The sequence below is a fragment of the Osmia bicornis genome, chromosome 6, assembly GCF_907164935.1.
Source record: "Osmia bicornis bicornis chromosome 6, iOsmBic2.1, whole genome shotgun sequence".
NCBI classification, from domain to species: Eukaryota; Metazoa; Arthropoda; class Insecta; order Hymenoptera; family Megachilidae; genus Osmia; species Osmia bicornis.
Window position 1 is genome coordinate 194,873 of NC_060221.1, and position 14,373 is coordinate 209,245.

General features: G+C 34.3%; 1 protein-coding gene across 7 annotated transcripts in view; it reads left to right on the forward strand.

Annotated features, from left to right (window-relative positions):
• LOC114873146 overlaps positions 1–14,373 on the forward strand; it is a 54,294-nt gene that overhangs the window by 21,950 nt on the left and 17,971 nt on the right. The gene's annotated exons all lie outside the window — the stretch shown is intronic.

Sequence of the window (14,373 nt, forward strand, 5' to 3'; positions counted from 1 at the left end):
CTTATTATTATCACATAGGAAGCATTCTAATTTTGACCCAGCTCTATGATATACATATACTTGAAGATTCTCTAAACGGGTACATATTGTATGATCTTAGAAATCAGAACTTGGCAGATTGAATTTATTCTCATAATCGTATACAGCCTTTGTTGGATGGATTTGTAACTGGTTACTAGAAATGGACGGTACCATAATAATGCCACGAGAAAGCGAGTTTATTGTCAAGCCAGATAATCAGTCTCTTTGTCTGTAAGCCATCTATTAATCTATTAATCAGCCAAAGAGAATATGCTCTGTCTTTTGTGAGATGTTAAAGGATCAATGCGTTATAAGCTATTGCAGCTTGGCAGCAGAACCAATTAGAAATAAGAGAATTAAAAATGCAAATTCTAATTATCACTTCAGTTCGAATAACGAATTTGATGTTTAGTTGTTTAACGCGTTTGAAGAAAATGCACGAGTTCTGTCGATCGAAAATCTGAAATATTTTCAAGCAGTTCGATGGATACTGGCGTCGATAGGTGCGATAATGTTTGTTGTTTCGTCAAGTGGCTCTCGTTCGTGCCTCGTATTGCAGCATGGCTCTCTCACCCTCTCTCTTACTCGCAGAGAATTTTAAAATTAGACCTTAAGGTCAAACGTTGGTAGCTGTCGTCATCGTCGTTCCTGACCTAGACTCGTTGGGGTGTAAACTTCGGCACGTAGCTACGGATAAGGTGCGAATGGGAAAGAAAGCCTGAAAGGAGAGAGCCTCGACTTAACTCGTAAACTTATAGAGGTGTGCTCGCTTGTTCTACCGATCGAATCGAATCAAACTTCTAACTTGTGCTTACTTATCAACAGATTTAACTATTATCGAATAGTCTATTGTGTAATTAACAGAGAACAAACACCTTATTATAGGGTACAGTGGACTATCGTTATACTGCCGTGAAAGTGGCCGTAGAGGGGGAAAATTTTCAAATTTCCAAATTTCCAAACTTTCAATTGGAGATGGGAAATGAAATTGTTTAAAAATAACATTTTATTAAGTATATACCCACTTTACTTGCGTGGGTACATTAATCATCGTCGAGTGTCCGAATATCGGATCATTGAATTTTCAGTAGCAAACACTCGACACTTGATTCTCAAGGAAGATATTATATTAAACTCTTGCATAATTTCTGTCGTATTTCGAAGGTTAATATAATTTTAAAAAGAAATTAATTTAATTAAAAAATTACCACTTCTTTCTATTTAATGAACATCTTCTCGATTCCTAACGCGGTACAGCGTTCATCTTTTCAATAGACCAAGTACATAATTCTGATGCTGTATTGTTCACGATACTTTTCATTAAGACATTTTGTACAGATAAAAACAAGTATTAATCTGATGGTGCAGCAGTTGGTGAGTAAGATGGACGGGGGATGAATTTCGTAGCTAAACTGATTTAATTCCGACCTGTTCTTAATGCACTACATATATATACATATACATATATCGTGGAGCAATGTCACATGAAAGAGAATGCCTTTCAGTTAATTAAAATTTAATTTGCAGTATTATGCTCTGTATTTGATGTAAATGTATAGTAAATGGAAAGGATGCATTATGCCACGTTGCATTACGCTTTTCAGTTAAAACCATTTACAATGTTATCAAATATAAAAACCATTTCATTAAAATAAGAGAAAAGCAAAGTGACGATGAGATTACAGAAATATTATATTTACTTTACAAGCAGTGGCAGATCCAGAGCGTGGGCGATAGGGGTGGACTCCTTCATTCCCAGAATAATAATACTATTAAAATATAAATTAAAAAATACCAACTTTTACATATTTCCCCACCCCTCTCACCCAAATCTCTTTGCTCCTTCGCTGTTCATTGGAGTTTTAAATTTTCCGAATGAATGAAAATCAAAGGAATAATATTTATGAACACGTTGCTTCGAATATACAGTATGTATGTATAAATCTCATATTAGTAATATGTATACCTAACTGTACAAACACCTTATAATGATTCTACAATATTATTTCTTAGGCTTCGTGTCATTGCTAGACTGAAAATATTCGTATAAATACATAAATCTTCATAGATACATAAATTTCAATAAAAAAAATTCAGAATAAAATAGTTTTTATTGCATTTTACGTATCTTGTTTTTTAAATATACATATAGGTACACACGAGTGTGCATTAATGCATTGCATCTTTTATACGCATCTATCACATTCGTTCGGTAGTAATGAATAATATGTATTTATTGTAGATACTAAACATTCGAACATCATTTTGATACTGATAAATTTACTTTGACCAATTTCTTTTTCATGGACGGCCAAACGTGTGCCAGGATTGCATTTTCATGATAAATTACTAAAACTCAACGTCCAATGTTGCAACAAATCTTTTAGAACTTTAGACAGTTGTCATTTCACATGCAGTGTCAATCAAAAGTAATTACATACCTCGCATAACTGATCGTGAGACAAAGTGATGTTTACAAGACACAGCTATTTTAAATAAAGCATATTACATGTAAACGCGATGATAACTCCTAGAAGAAAATTGATAGTAAGAAAACTAGTAAAATATTCTTACTTCATGTACAAATACATAAACTAATATATACTTCATTATGCATCTTTATTCTTTTCTCTAATTATGGAAATTATAAATTAAATTGCATCGATTAAATAAATAAATAAGTATATTTTTAAGGAAATAATAATTTGTTAACTTGATAATAATAATAAAGGTTAAACAAAAGTAAAACTTTTTTTAAATTAAAATTCAGATCCGTTTTAGTTGAAAATACCGCAAAATTCATCATCGAAAAGAAAATTTGCTTTATTATTTCGAATGACGCAGAACCGAGAAATTCTTATGCGAGCTGATTCTGGATGCAAAAAAGAATAAAAGGTGTCGGATGAAATTTTGTTGCGAGTGGCTTATTTGTTTTCAAAGTTTCAAGTACGCTTGCACTTGACTAATTTTAATTTCGTCAATTGTATATTTAAGAGCTTACTTCAGACACAAAGTCAATTCTGCGTAAAACAGAATAGAATATATATGTATACATATACATATACATATACATATAATACAATGGTTGGCAGTAATGGGTTATCGTCATGAAAAGTCATGACTCTTGGTTGCTTACGCTCTCATTATCTTCTGTTTGTTATAATTACTATATATTTTTAGCAATTTGATTCAACTTATTCTCATTGTGCGATTGTGAATAAATTCGTAGAATCAGGCTCATCGTCAGTTGTACCTGTGTACCTTTGTTACGTGAAAACGGGGATACATAATACCAAACTCTACGTAAAAGTTTATTGATAGATTAACTACCAAACCAATTAAAATGACTGACTTCAAGTTTCTTCTTGAAGCATGAGTTAATGAATTATTATGATTTTTACTAACGATAAAATAGGTAGGTACTATTGACGAATAAATCGGTAATTTTCATTTTATCAGAAATTTCATTCCCGCATAACGGACGTGATAGAAATAGGGTTAAAGTTAAGTGTTCGATTGTTGCATTTGTAGGTGAAATGAAGATCCGATTATTTTCGATGGTAGGTCAGCCACTAGCAGCAGCTGCGATAACCGTATTATCGTCCCGTCTCATAAACTTGTTTCGCGTAGTTTACGAGCACGCGCGAGTCTTAACTGGCCGTGTACCAAGTACTTACACTCTGTGAAATAATGATCGGACTGGTTCGTGGAACAACCTCACCGTTTCGCTAACTATCATCATGATTTTCGTAAGAAAATTGTCGCGGCCCGGATACAGACAAAGTACTGAACAAGTAACATTGAAATTCAACCGAAAGTTCAGCCTCCAGTGAGTTAAGGAAATCGATTTAAGAAAATTCGATATTGCAGTTGAAAAAGTTACAGGAACTTGAAATATAATTTCATTTCAAATCTCTCATCGTCAGATGAAATCTCTCTTCCCAATTTCAGATGCGCGTGTTCTAGATACTCGTTTGTCTGTTTCCCAAACATGTTCGATCATTGAAACGGGCCGCGTTTATCCCCAAGACCACGGCATTAAATCTTTTTTGTCTTTCGGAGGGCGGGACAGTTTATCTTTCACGGATACATATGTAGTTCTAGCCAGTGGCCAGGCATGAAAGCAGCTGCGACCGACCAGTAAAAATCGGGTCAATCTCTTATTGGATCTATAAAACGTGCCTCCACTATAAAATAAACGAGCGTCGTACGTGTGGAGTACTCGAATTCCTCTCTCAATCAACGACGTCGCGTAGGCAAATACGTTCCTTCTCAATCGAGGTCGAAATGCCGAGTACAGGCTCATTTTGACCCAGTAGGTATACATATATGTATTCCTTACTGACGATATCCAAGAATTCCCATTCATTCCTTTTAAAAACAGTACCAGAACATTTTCCTCCAGAATAAGAATAAGAATAAGAATAAGAATAAGAATAAGAATAAGTAGAGTTGTGTAATCACGTAAGAAATTAAGAAAATATTTATTAAACGTCGCGGAATCTAACAGTAATTAACATATGGTGATTATCGGTATCAATTCCTTCGTGATAACCATATCGTATCGATTTGGCTACAGTTTCGAATATTTATCTCCAGCATCGTGACAGATTTGTCAATACATACACACTGCTCAACACCTTGGTTAAATTCATAGTACGTTCTCGTTGGAGAACGACGGGCGTGTATTAATCGCCTCCGTCCACTTTCTAAGTGACCGAGAAACTCAAACGTGACACCATAGAATTTCAATCGATCGACATTCTTTTTCTATTCGAAACTTCAATTTTAAACGGTCTAATCAAATTTTCTAATCAAATTTTTAATCAAACAAAATAATATAATTTTGAAATTTTGTAAATTTTATTTATAGTATTAAAAATTCAAATGGCCGATGACTTTATTTTCCCGTATATGGGGCCCCTTTCGCTACACAAGGTTTGCCTTCTGTCAAAAACAACAAGTGCTCATTTGCAGTCAAGTTGTTAAAGAAAATATTGGATTACCTACTGTTGTTGATATACCTAACAGATATGAACTGCAAAGTGTTAAATTTGTTGTGTCGGTCAGTACTACCATTTCATTCTAGTCAACGCGTTGTATTCGTCGATTCTTCTGTCCTCGGCAGACAATGCTCCTTTATGATATGAAACGAGCTTGTAAAGATATGATACAGAGAACGTATGGAGCGTATAAAATGTATGAAGAATGTATACATATATGTAGAGCGCGAATGGGCGGAAAACTGGTGGAAAGCTGAGGAGAACGCTTCTGCCTGATGCGTCGCGTCGCGTCGCGTCGCGTCGCGTCGTTCCACTTATTCTTTAAATAGTGCGAGTCAACAAATCTCGGTTCCATAAAGTTCAGAATTTGTCGCGGGGGACTCCTTGGAAGTTTCTTCGTTCTGACCCGATTCAAGACACCCCCCAGTCAGAGTTGAAACAACGAACGAAAATATACATAGAACCATAGATTTCGTGTAAAATCGATTCGTTGCATCGAAAGTAGTCCTATGACCATGAAAAATATTTCCTTTTATGTTTTTTTCGATTCGATCCCTTCTGAAATAATTCTAAATGTCTCGGAAGACGATTTGTTTTCGAAACATCTCTTGTTGGAACTGACGAGATCATCACGAGACATCATCCGAAATGGTCAGGACAATTGAATTATTCACGGCTAGAACAGTTTAGACGTGATGGAATTTACGTTTCATCGACCTATCGTACGGTGCATCTATTATGCAATTAGGTACTCGAATAACCGTGAAACCTCTGAACGTTTTCAGGCGCACAGCTGCGCGTTCGTAGACAGACATGTAGGTATTTTTGCAACGAACAAATGTGACAGAATGTACGTCAGAAAGAAAATTGATGAATTGAAAAGATATCTTTTGAACTAATCAAGTTTCAGGTAGTTAGGTAGATATTTATTAAAATATTCCTTACGAAGGATATTAATCTATTCCTCGAACAGAGCAGAGAAACTTAAATCTGACTCTAACCATGGCGGTAGGTACATACTCGAGGGTTAAGAACGAATTTGCAAGGGAATTGAAATTGGGGATGATCCTTTGATAATGGAGTGTATACCACTACACACTCCATTAACTTTAATCTTTCCCTACTTGCGGCGCGTTTCCTGCTCGTTTACGACGCCACAGAAAGTGGTCAGTTTGAAACGGTCCTTGTAATATACATACGTAAGTACTTACATATGTACGAGTAGCGTGTAAGTAATGCGTTAGAAACGGCAGCTGCGTTGCAACAGACAAAGCTAATCCAAGCATAGTTGAGATACCATCGTCACGCGATCGCGAATCTTTAGCTTTTTATTAGAACACTGCGTAAGTTCTGTTCGTTGATCTCTACCGGAGTCCCTAGTCGCGAGGAACATCATCCAAGTGTTTCGCGCCGATTTCGTTCGCAGGAATTCTAACAGTAACCTACCTTAGCGTCATTATTATTGCTACCATTTACAGTGACTTTGAAGGTCCCAATTTTTCAATTTTTCAATTTTTCAATTTTTCAATTTTTCAATTATGGAATTTCGGTATTTTGGAAGTCTAAAATTTCATTTTCAAACTAGAATTCCAGAATTTATGAAATGTAGAATTCCGGAATTTCAGAAATCTAAAATTTCATTTTCAGATTCTAGAATTTTAGAATCTTTTAAAATGATGAGGGTACAAGCCTACACTTTTTAGGGGGTCAGACCCACCTTGGGTCCTACCTAATTACGCCAATGACTGATTATTTGGAATTATTGAAATAATAAAAAAAATTTTCATAAATATTATATTTCCTTATTCTTTTAAATAGCTACTCTATCGTGTGTTATTTTGTTTTTTCGAAAAAATGGATTTAAAATGTGATGTCATAGTGTAAGTTTGAACATGAACGATGACGATATATGTCTGTAGAGAAAGTCGTGGTTTATCTTTGCGTTTTTTTATCGGCTGAAAGAATTTCAACGAAACGTGTCAGTGTACGCAAATTCCCCTGCTGACGAAAATATACCGGTTGAAAAGTTTATGTTCAGACAGACTACATATCTGGTCTGGGCGATGTGTCGCGTGTATGTTCCTCGCATAAACACGCTATAGTTAGGGACGATGAGTAACATTTTCAATGTAGCCTGGTATCGAAGAAAAATTCATTGCCAAATAATTGACGCCGTAAAAGCAGCTTATGTTGTATGTTGTATGTATATCTAAACTGACATGGAATATTAAGATCAGTAAAGGGCAACAGTAAAGAAATTTAATTCAATATTTATTGATAAAGCTTATAACGACGGCCTTCGAGCTCTTCTTAATTGTCTGAGTATAAATAAAATCTGATTATAGTAATTATACATATGTAGTATGAAATGTAGTATGTAGTCACTATATCATTCTTCATCCATCAACTTAAATAACAGAGCAAACTCTCTTACCCTTGTTACCGTTCTCATAAAAGATTTATATTGAAAAGCAATGAAAAGAGAATTTTTCTCAAAGTACACTCGGCGTCAACAGAACTGTCTGTTTACACTGGTAACAAGGAGCATTTGAACACACAAACCGTAGTTAATAAATAAAGTTGTTAGCTGAACATTGGCGGGACCTCGCGAGGAAAATTCGCAAACATAAAATCAATTGTAAAAATATCATCCAAAATGCAATTATTTGAATTGAATAGACATTTTTATTAAGATTTCGCTGTGATATGATCATTAACAATTGTTATAAATGTGTTTCATCGAATATAGTAATTGGAGCGACTAATTGTAAGTAGAGTTAAGGTGGGTGCCTAGTGGCTAAAAATCTAGAAAATTCCACTTCATTTCATCCACTTCTTGTGACAATAAATAAAGAAAAATAATATTTCTTCTATAAGATATCCTAAATACTGCACTATAATTTGCTTAAATACAAATTTATATTGTTGGATATTGTTGGATATTTTTCAACTAAAAATCTACGATTGTTGGAAATGCTGAATAACAAAAATTGCGAATTTTGTGGAATTTTGTGGAATTTTGTGGAAAATTGCATCGTAGCATTCGAAGCATTTAATATTAAATGGCTGGATGGGTGGGTGGAATACGGGTGGATTTTAACGGGAGAAAAAACATGTAGAATAAATGCATTCTCCCAGAAGTGAAATGTATTATAGTATATTTATAACATGACGCAAATAATTCACGAGTATGTATTGTACATACATAGTACATAGGTATCGTACTTGTTTAAATGTTCTCTGCGTTTAAATGTTCATTTGCGAAACAGATGCTTGCGATGAGTATCGATATTCAAAAGATATCGTTTTGCGTTGAATGCAGATAATACAGGTTAAAAATTTTCGACGTCAACCATATCTCTTACATATTACGTTCCATTCGGATCAATAAACGATTTAATTCACCTTCAATTTGAATTTATTTTAGTAAAATTTATTTAACTAATACAAGACACTTAGGACCAAAGGGAATAGTAGAAATGATTAGTTAAGATTACATTTGGAATTTTCTATCAACTTAACATATGTACGTCTGTCAGGAGTTTGCCAAATTATCACTAACATCTACATTACATCTATACAGTTGTAATTTCAACTGTATAAATAGCATTTGCAGTGAAGCTAATTTTTGCCCTGATAAAATTGATTGGTATCTTAAATTAATAAATTTTAACAACTTACTTACCGTTTGCAGATGTATAAACAATGTCATATCAATCTTATAACTTAATAGTATTTGAAAATTATAGCACATTTTTTACATATCAGTGTGCAACAATCGAGTGTTATCAATCAGTGGAATAATTCATATAAAATTGTAATAAAAATATATGCATTTTTAAAAATTTCTTATGTAAAACTAATCAGAAACTATAAATATTATACATATCATCAATTTTAATTGGTGAATTTTCCGGAACACACTGTTACTAATTGTTAACACCTTATACATGTTTAATGATTTTTAAACAGTCGTTAGATCGTTATATTGTATCTGCAGGTTGTGAATACGCTCCTGTCTCAATCACGTGCGTTTGTTTACCTCACTGACTCAACCCGTTAAACAGACTATAATCCCACTGGCATGCCGGTGAACGACACTCGCTCATTACACTCATCTACTATGTTTTCAGATTATGTATATCGTTAGTTAAACCGGTATTATGATTTTGAAATACATTTCGTTCGATATAGATACATAATAATATATTCGAAGAGGAACAGCAGAAAGCGTTTCGTAAACAGCGATTATTAGGAAACTTAATTAGAATAGAAATAGATAGATCGCGCGTGCAACGTGATGTTATTATCGAGTTACAATGAGTGCGCAGCCTACACGATCGGAAACGACATTTTCGTTCAACACCGGATCGCTACGATGCGATGTTTTGAAAATAGCAGAATGTAGTTACAGAATGCCAAGACAATTAGTGCTGACTGCTAGCAACGCGATGATGTTGCTCTTTTCGTTTGGCTCTCGTCTTTCTTTATCAATCAAGTAACAGGAGCATTTTATCTTTTTCCTCATTCATTGTCAGTCAATTACGATAAGTCTTAATCAATCATTTATTTCTAACTTTCATAATTAACCCTCGCACATCGATTACAGGGTTTTTCATATATAATAATTCGAACCTTCAGACCTATTGAATTATTGAAGGTATAATTATTAAGAGTATGAATAGTTAATTTTCTCATTTTCGAATTTCAAATTTCTCAATCTTTCTATTTGCTATGGTATTTTACATTATTTGTGCGATAACAATATTATGTGAAATTATTCAGGCATGTGTAATTTGCACCACTGGTCACCACTGGTCATCGATGACTCCCATGGCATTCAACGTGTTAATTAAATGTTAATTCTATAGGCTGGCTAAAATCATTGAAAATACTTTGAGAATGTGTTATAACATAAATCTGCGTTTACAGAGTTATGCAATTTACATAATTAGCTTATGTAATGGAATTGGTACAAGTAGATCGTTAGGTGTGAATAGAAATTTGAATGCAACTTAATAAGCTTGGCTTGAATAAAATCTCTTCTGCCAGATTATTTACACGAAGTTGGCACAAATAACTGACACGGTGCATACAAGATTTTGATGCTTCAGGCGCTGCCACGAGATTTGCCAGATCTTGACTTGACTTGACTTGATGAAAATTTATAAATTGCTCTCTTATTTTTGAAAAATTAAATGTAAAGAATGTAGTGACCGGAATGAATATTTCAAGGTACATACATATACATATACATACATATGGTTATGATTGAAATAAATGCGGTTTATTGATGCTAGAAAATGCACAAATAGAAAATCAATTCAGTGCGAACTATAGTTTTATAGTTAGTTACATCTGGTAGAAAATAATTTTAACCAATAGAGTATCAATGTATTAAATAAATATAACGTTAAAATATACAAATTGTGGGTATGCTACAAAATATCAATATTTGTACGTGGTAAACGATTCTTCGTAAAAGGCGTTCTTCTGCGGATAGCTGGATGGTGTACACTGTACACAATACTATTTTTTTTTTAATTTTTATTAAATATGAAACAAATTTTCCAAGTAAACTCTTTTATACCCTCTCTTTTGACAACGGTTTATCTGTATTTGTCTTTGTTTTTTTAAATTGACTATCATATGATATTTGATCCGGTCAATATATGTAGATATTATAAAATAGAAAATATAAAATGACACACAGGTGTTACGTATAGGAAATTTCTCTTGTCATAAAAGTTTATTTTAGTCTGACCTCGGTGCCGCAGCAAACATATTAATGTATTTTGGTTGCAACGGTATTTTTTGAATGAAGAAAGAAAAATCTGCATCGCTTATGAAAATAAACAGTCTTTAGGAGAAAGGGACACTGATGTATGTATGTATGTACATGCTCGACAGCGCAGCGGTGTGATACTTACACGTTTTATAAATGCTCGTGTCGATTTAATTTTGTGTACTTAGCGAACGAGACGAGGATACAACGAGATTTTCGCTGACATTATGATGTTTAAATGATGCAGTTACTTTTCATTTACCTCTCTGCAAGAGCAATCTTAAACTGCTCGTTTCGAGATGTTTGTTTGAATAATGAGGCTGCTTATTTTTTTTCTCCGGAATTTACTAAAGAACGTGTTATAATTCTCATCATAAATGATACATACAAATTTTTAACACTTTTTTATATGGCAAATTTAATGTCAGATTAGGTACATAGGTATATTTCGTAGAGAATTTTAAGAAATTTCAAATCTTTTCTTCCTATGTTTCAATGATGTGTTTCTTATCAATTTTAACCCTCCCGACGCGATTTCAATTAAATTTTGTATTGCATATTATTTTCATTTTTTATTAAATTTTATGCTGTTTCTCTAAAAGTTATTCTTCCAATATATGAAACTCTTCTGTTTAAAAATTATACATTTAACTTTTGATTAATTTCTTTCTCTGCGTTTTATAAGTTTGCGTCTCGATTGACCCAGATTCCGCTGTTGAAGGGTTAACACATTATCTCATCGAAGTTTCTATATTTTTATAAAACACAATTTTATAGTAAAATATTTACTTTAGAACTTTTAGTAAATTATGGATTGAATTATTTATAGTAAATATTTATGTACATAATAAATACCTAATAAGGGCAGTTTAATCGTTGCGTAATAATTTCACGATACATACTATTAAATTTTGTTCGCCAAAGGCAGCATTTGGGTCGGCATGAATGTTTACGTTCCTCACCCCGTGAAATCGATCCCCCTGAATGCTGATCCGCATCTTATTTTACTCACCGTATTGGTATATGTAGCTACATAGCGTATATGTATGTATGTACGTCGCAACAACTCAACTGAATTCATTATACTCGCCTGAATGGCATCCCTCGTGCCTTAAAAGTGATATTCAAAGTCCAAGGGTGTCACTCGATGGATCCTGAAATGTTCGTTCCGCATTTACAAAGAAGCGTTTTAAAATCTGATTAGAAATCGTTTAAAACATTAGAGAATACTATCTATTAAAACTCGTCTTGTGACCAAGATATAATCAATAATTGTATTACATAATGTATCATGTAAGATAAACAAGATAAACAAGATAAAGGGTTACTCCTCTCTCTCTCTTTTTTTTATCCTTGACGCTTGATAGAAACGTTCGAGTGCATGTAAAGTGGAGAAGGAAGAGAGAGACGGAGTAACATAGCGGAAAGAACGAGATAGAACGAGATAGAACGAGTCGACCTGAATTTCAACGCGGTGACCCTAGGTTTCGTGACGTCACGGGACTGAGTTCCTTCCAGGTCGTCCGGGGCGTCCGGGGCGTCCCGCGTGTCCTGAAGCATTCAGGGCCGCGAAAGGAGTGCAATGGACGGGGTGATTGGGGTTTGGGGGATGAAGAAGTGAGGAGTATGGTAGACAGAAGGTGTGGGTGAGGAGGGGTTAAAGGGAGAACGGTTGCTTTCAAAAGGTTCGCAGCAATTGCGTTAAGCAGCCGTGACTGTCGTGTCACGGCACCGAAATAGGGTTACATACTTGGAAACGAGAGATTGGTGAAACTAACGTAAGGGTAGCGAGGTCTTAAAGTAAACTCACGGTGGTTTCAAGTTCTTCAATCTTTCCCATAAAATACGGCTATTTACCGATGATAAGAATGACAAGAATGACAAGAATGACAAGACATAATGTTTTTCAAAGCACAATAGATGGAATACTGTAAATCAATATACGAGTACAAGAAGGGGAGGCGAAAATGCTTCCTTGCACGCATCGCTATTTCAAATCAGAACTATTTGTTGATATTCAATAATTTACAGCTTACAATAGTTTAATTTAATTTTATTTAACCGTTGACGTGTTTAAATAAACTTTTCATTGATAAGCGATGACCCAGAGAAGATTATGCAGAAGTGAAATCGTAGATTAGTACTTGTTTTAGTTTCTGCTTTTCGGCATTTAAATTAGATAGGTATGTGCATCAAAACAGGAAGAAGATGCTTGAAAATCCAAATAAACAACTTCCAGACATGAGGAGCCGCCTTAAGGTTGGTGTATACATTCCGACCAGTTCGATCCACAGAACCGACTCGATGGGATGTGTGTGCACCAGACTTAAGACAGCTTTTCATGTCTGGAGGCTATTTATTTGGATATTTAAATATCTTCTTAATTTACAGCTCTTCGTATTGGTATCCAAAGTTCATTTTTGAAGTTAAAAAAATTATTATTCAACAGGCTAATTCTTTCTAAATAAAAGAGGAAATTGGAAAAATTGAAAATTTCAAAGGCTGGTTTTTCAACAAATTCGAAATCGACAAATCGACAAATTGATAACTTAATTAACACCCTTTCCTTAATTTCACGTGTACTATGATATGTATATGTATCTCTTTTTAGAATAGAATCCTCGATGTTGACGTGAAAAAAGTGATCGATTTACCATTGGATCACCCGTCTTATTACAATAAATAGTTGGTGCAAAAATCCTTTCGAAAATGAAAAATCATTAGAGGACAATTTGAAACTCTGTTCTTTACATTCTTTACAGTCTTTTTCTAACGCGTTTATGGATTACAAGAGCAGCTGTTGAATTTCCTCGAAGACTAGACGTGAGAGATCTTAAAGTCAAGTTCAATATGGTCTGGTACATATGTATACAGTGGGAAAGACAAGAATCAATATTCCGTGAAGCTGGCGTGAGAACGGCTTACGTTTTCGGTTGCATCGCGTAGATGATAAATCACGCCCGATTAACCGTTTTCAACGACGATGACCGTTTCTGTGGATCGTTCATCGATCTTAATGGCCACTGGTCCGGTTTCGTAACCGCGGTTAATCCGGAATTAATCTTAGCCGTTTTACTGTTACGCTGATTTACAGCTAAAAGTCTGGAACAAGTATGTACAATTATGTAGACAACAAGTCTGATATACCTTTTTGATTCTTATTACAACAGAGCTTACGATATTCCTCACAGTTCTATTTACAATAGTACAAATATGTACATTTAAAATTGTCACTTTTAATTGTTCAACTATGTATGTACTACATTTATGGAAATGATCGTTTCCATCAAGGCACTTCCACATGTATCATCAGGGACTGCAGCCACGGGTTTCTATTTGTAAGCAGAGAAAAACATATAGTTTGTGAATAATTTGTTGCAAAAATATGCAAGAATTATGTGTAACGATTGAAAATTTCAACCATAGCCAGTCCAATCCATCAAAATGGATTCGCAGTTGCATGGAAAATTGTTGACTGCACTCGGAACAACTGGACACGCTAAAACAATTGATTACCAGCAATTATTGCGCTTAATTAAAATATGAATATTAATGTCATGCTCG